Raw genomic sequence first — 5,285 nt, forward strand, 5'->3', positions numbered from 1 at the left:
GGGGGGGGGCAGGGAAGAGGAGGAAGCCAACAGATATTAGCTTGTATTTTGAATGTTGCATTCAATTGTGTGCACAGCTTTTAACTTTTTAAAAATCTTTTGATAATAAAACCAAGGTACGTTTCACCTCCAACTTTATAGTTTTCACCAACTTCATAGTGTTTCACCTCCAATTTCAAAGTTACAAAACAAGCCTCATCTTGTTTGGCCACCACACAATAAGGTGCAAATCTACCTTGCCTCCTACTTGAGCATAAGTACTATACAAAAGACTTAATCAAGATGAGAGAGTGCGATAATAAATCCAAGCATGTTATAGTATACATTTGCAGCTATATCTTCTGTATTTAAGTAACTCAACGTTTTGAACAACAGGAACAAACTCAAGTTTCAGAAGATGAGAGCACGCTGTTCCTCTATTACAGTATTTTCTTGTCATTTCCATTTAATTACTTTCCCCACCCCCCTTTCTCATAACTTAATGAAAAATTCTTATTAGGCAAGAGTTGTTAATGTTTTTGTTGTGCGTATGAGTATCATGCAGAGTACTCTTTTCTTACTATCAAGAAAGTGATGTCCTTTCCTCCCCAATTATTAGGACAGCTGAACTTTGAAGCTGGACAATGTAACGAGTCCCCATTGGAGTATGTCCATGAACAAAGTTAAAAGTTAGCTTTGGACATCTGAGTTGCATGGTAGATATGGGAGGGGAGGAGCAGAGGAGGATAACTACATTTCAGAACTTGTACTTCCAAATTGAAAATGAACACGCAGAACAATTGAATGGAGTCTCCTAGCTCCTGGGCCAGTGTGGACAATGTTAAGAACTGAGCAAGAACCTGTTGGCCACTGGGTTACTAGTGCCCATTTTCTCTATAAAGGAACACTTTGGTCCTATTATTTGCACTTTTTACCTCATTCTGCTTCCACTTCTTTTCTCTCTCTCACCCCTCCCCCCCCAATTTAGGAATGTGCATATGATCAGAAGTCTTAATGCAACATTTGCGATAGCTCAGTTAAATTCAGAAGACCAGAACATTGAAGAGTTAAAGTTGAAGTAACTAACTATCCATGCTGTCTAATGTTTTCTGTTAGTTTTTCTTTTTTAGCTTCCTTTTTAGTTTAGTTAGTTTAAACTATCTTTTTTTTTTAATTCTTAGAACACAGGACTTCTTTTCTGTTAACTTTATAGCAATATGATAAAACTTAAAATGTCTTAACTTAGATGAATTAAGCAACTTTTATACTTAGTGTCTAAAATTTAAGCTTCATTAACAACTAAATCAAAAATTATATTTTGTTTTGAAAAAACAATTAACTCTTATTTCTCCCTCCCCTCCCCATATCATATACTTTTGCTTAACATTTTGATTTTTAGTATTAACCATTCAATTAAATAATCTGTCTAGCTGTGGCAAGCAAGTTTTGGGGAGTTTGTTTTTTGAGGAAAAACACAGAAATAGTGCTATTTCTTTGATCATATGACATTACTTCGAACTGTAGTTTTACGTTAAGTTACAGCAAATAACTTGCATGTTAACTTCAACTTAAACTGCTACATAGGAGAGTGCTTCACTAAATGTTTACATAGAGGTTGAGGCTTTATCACAGGTCTGATGCAACAAAACTGAATTTTTCCCCTGGCCTCTGTGACCCCATTATGGCACTTTGTTAGTGTGCATTCTGCAAGCTGAGTTTTCAGACATAGGAACCACAGTGCTAATATAAAATCGCTATGCAATAACAAAATGGTATAAAAATCAGCATTATAGCTTCAGCCATATAAAAGATATCAGTTAGTTTTTCTGTCTGCTATGGCTGTTTATGCTTCGTACAGTAATTTTACATGGGAAGAGGACATGTAAATCAATTTATTGTTGGGTTTCTTACAGTTTAGAAGACAGGGTTTAATTCCTATTTGGGCTTTAAAAACTCTTAACATCATTCTGGAATATATAGAAGCCAGTTGTTTATACAGTAAAATATTTCTGCATCCCCAATTTTTACCAAGAACAGCACAATTAAAATGTAAATTAGATTTAAAATTAGAATTCACTAATGTGTAAGAAGCAGTATTTTTTCCTTGCCAAATTAAGTGTTTTTTACTTCCACAAAGGATATCTTGCGATGATGCAAGATCCTATAAACCAGAAAAGTTCTTTTCCCTCCAGGGATAAAAAATTGTTATTAGTCAAACACTAGATGACCTCAGTCTTATGGAAAACTCATTTTTGTAGGAGTTTTAGTTACTTGGTTGCACTGTTTGTCAATAACTGGGCTGTACAATATAATGATTTTCAGCATCTGGGAATTTAAATAAATTTGTACTGACTAATTAACTGTTGCAATACCATAGCGGAGTGAAGACACTGGTCCATGTATTTTCACTATATAATATGATGTAGATTGTTTAATGTTAACAATGGTTATTTGAATTATATTTGTAGTTTGATTTTTCTTAACATTTTTTAAATAGTTACAAGATACTAAGTAAAACACCTATACAGGAAATGGTTAAATGTTATATTTTACATGAAGAATGCCAACAAGTGGAACTGAGTAGTTGAAATTAGGTTAAAAAAAAAAAAAAAAAAGAAGATGTAATAGTTTCCCAGCACTGCTACATGTAGGAGGAGCCAATAATATTGCAACTTTTTTTTCAGGTAGTTTTAGATTACTACATGCTCCACTATGCATAAGCTTAACTGCTGAACTTGAGTAAAGAACAGAAAAGAAACAAAACCAAGTTGCATTTAACATTAAATTATTTTATCATCTTGAGAGAACTAAAAAGCAGCAAACAATGTATTGTCATTTTATTGGTAAAAGTCCATGTTTTTTAAAATGTAAACATCACTGACTAAATGCTTTGGAATATAAAACTATTAGTAAAGATTTTTGTATCAGTCTACTATTTTAATATGATCCTGGAAATGTGAATATTTTACCCTAATATAATTTGTAAGAAGAGAAACAATATCTAAATCAAAACAGTGATTTAATTAAATGGGGAGCTATAAATAGCTATTAACCTCAACTTACAAAGTAACTTACTTTCTTTAAGACTGAGACTAATTTAAAGCTATTTTTTTTTTATTTGTCAGTTCCACAGAAATTCTAACAGCTAGTAAATTTTCCTTTCCTTTCATTAACAAAGTATATTATGTCAAGTGGATTATTTTTTCAGAATGTGCATGAAGACTGCCATTTATCAGTTTTTCTTCACAAATAATGAGAAATTAAGGTTAGAAAGTATTCCTAAAATTAATATAATATAAAAATGTTAATTATTTGGAGGGAAATGATGAGACAAAGATCCAAGTACAAAACATTGTTAAAAAGGTAATTTTATTTTTCGTTTCCCTTCCTAGAACCTATTTTTATGGAAAATATTGGGACTGTGTTCCCCAGCTATCTATGATGTTGATGCTATCTGAAAATCTTAGAATGATTTTTGCCTTCCTAATATAGTGGAGAGGAGGGTTCTCATTGTTCTCTCCAGTGGGATTTCATGCTTGATCTGCTGTCCCATTTTATTTCATTAGTTAATACACATTTTTCCCTTGGCAAGGGACCCACTGATTCAAATGAGGAACACACAAGAAATATTTTGACTTCCCCCAGTTGGAAAAAACCCCAACCAAACAAAACCAACAAAAACTCTGAGATTTAATTTATATTTAAATTAGGACAGGTATTTTTATTGTCTGTAAAAACTACTACTTTATTTACAGTTCATTTCTTTGAAAGACAGAAAACCTTTTTCTAAATAGAGGAAGCCATATTGACTATTACTCCTGTCCCTTTATCTCAATTCTTTAAAATTCTTCTAATATTAGATATATTTACATGAGGCTTATATCCTCCATACAGTAAACAGCTTTTTTTCTTACTGTATTGTGCTTGTCCATAAAGTTGTAAATATCAGACTGAAAATGGTAGTTCTGAAGCTCAAATATTGAAGCCAACTATGCATTTCAGCGCGTTGCGGAATATTTTACTGCATGTTTTGTGCAAGGCAAACAAAGGAATTTGAAGCTTTGTTCATCTATTGTAAGCACACAAAATTGTTCAGGATTCTGGTTTTGCAAAAGCTGATTTGACAACATTTAGCAATTGGCAAAAAAAAGAGTAAATAGAGAAGAGTCAGCACATCAGTAATTCTCCCAAAAATATATAAGCAAAATATTAATCTTCCAAAACCATAATGCCCCAAGTGCACCATTTTGCAACACCATTACTTACAATATTTTAGGCATGCCTCAGAAAAATGTTTCCTTGTTTCTGTCCTTGTCAATTTTGTAGAACTGTTGCTGACCCTCCAAAGAAAGCAAGCAATGAGCTATGACTTTCTGACAGATTAATCTAACAAAAAGATTTGGTTACACTTCCCTTGTTTATTGCCTTCATATGTTTATGAAAGAAAAAAACTTGGAACAGTCTTTGCCCCCATGCTTTTTATCCCAGCCCCTCAATCTGGAGGCAACTGTTTCATGCATTTGCCTCCCCATTAGGAAATATCTTTACCCAAAGATTTCAACGTGCATGCGCAGGATCTGGTCCTTTGCTAACTCTTATGGAGTCGAGATGAAAACTTCACTCAAGTCACTGATAACTAAGGAATGGTTCTTCTGCAAAGGAAGGGGCAGACGCTGGCAGCTTCTAGAACAGCAAGACAATAGGTTACGGCTCCTTCCCATCGCGGTTCTAGCTCGAAGCTGGCAGGAACAGCCGCTGCCTATTGTTCCCCGGGGTGGCACAGCCGCTTCCTTCGGAAGTTTAAATTTTAGAGCGTTTCCTTAAGTAGTTTTAAAGCCCCGCGCCCTGCCGGCGTACAGCGCACCGTTTGGGGCTCTCTGGGGCTATTTTCATTCCGTCTGATTAGGAATGCAAATCAACGTGACAGGCAAGGGCTGGGACCGGTAATGAATACTCCGATTCGAGCGGCAGACAAGGGCAGCGCGGTCTGGCCTTTGTGCTGAGGAGCAGGGCTGGCCGGGCACGGGGCTGCTACCATGTCAGCAGATGCCAGCACATGGCCGCGGGGCCGCGGCGGACGCACTGCGGGGCTCTTGCAGCTGCTCTCCCGGGGCGCGACTCCCGCTTCGTCGCTTTCCGGGGTCTCTCCAGCGGCTTTTTTCTCGCCTCCCCCCTCCCCTCGCTTCCTCCGGCTGCAAACGTCCTTCCGACGAGCGTGGCCATTGTTCAGCAGAGCCAGCCTGCTTTGTTGGGGCTTTTCCGCTCCCCCCCCCCCCACCCCTCAATCGGGAAAAAAACAGGGGGGG

At 36.6% G+C, this 5,285-nt stretch overlaps 1 protein-coding gene across 1 annotated transcript in view; it reads left to right on the plus strand.

Moving 5' to 3' along the window:
* IGF2BP3 (insulin like growth factor 2 mRNA binding protein 3) overlaps positions 1-5,285 on the plus strand; it is a 162,283-nt gene that overhangs the window by 239 nt on the left and 156,759 nt on the right. The window lies entirely within an intron of this gene.

This window comes from Alligator sinensis, unplaced genomic scaffold (genome assembly GCF_000455745.1).
Source record: "Alligator sinensis unplaced genomic scaffold, ASM45574v1 scaffold978_1, whole genome shotgun sequence".
Classification (NCBI taxonomy): domain Eukaryota; kingdom Metazoa; phylum Chordata; order Crocodylia; family Alligatoridae; genus Alligator; species Alligator sinensis.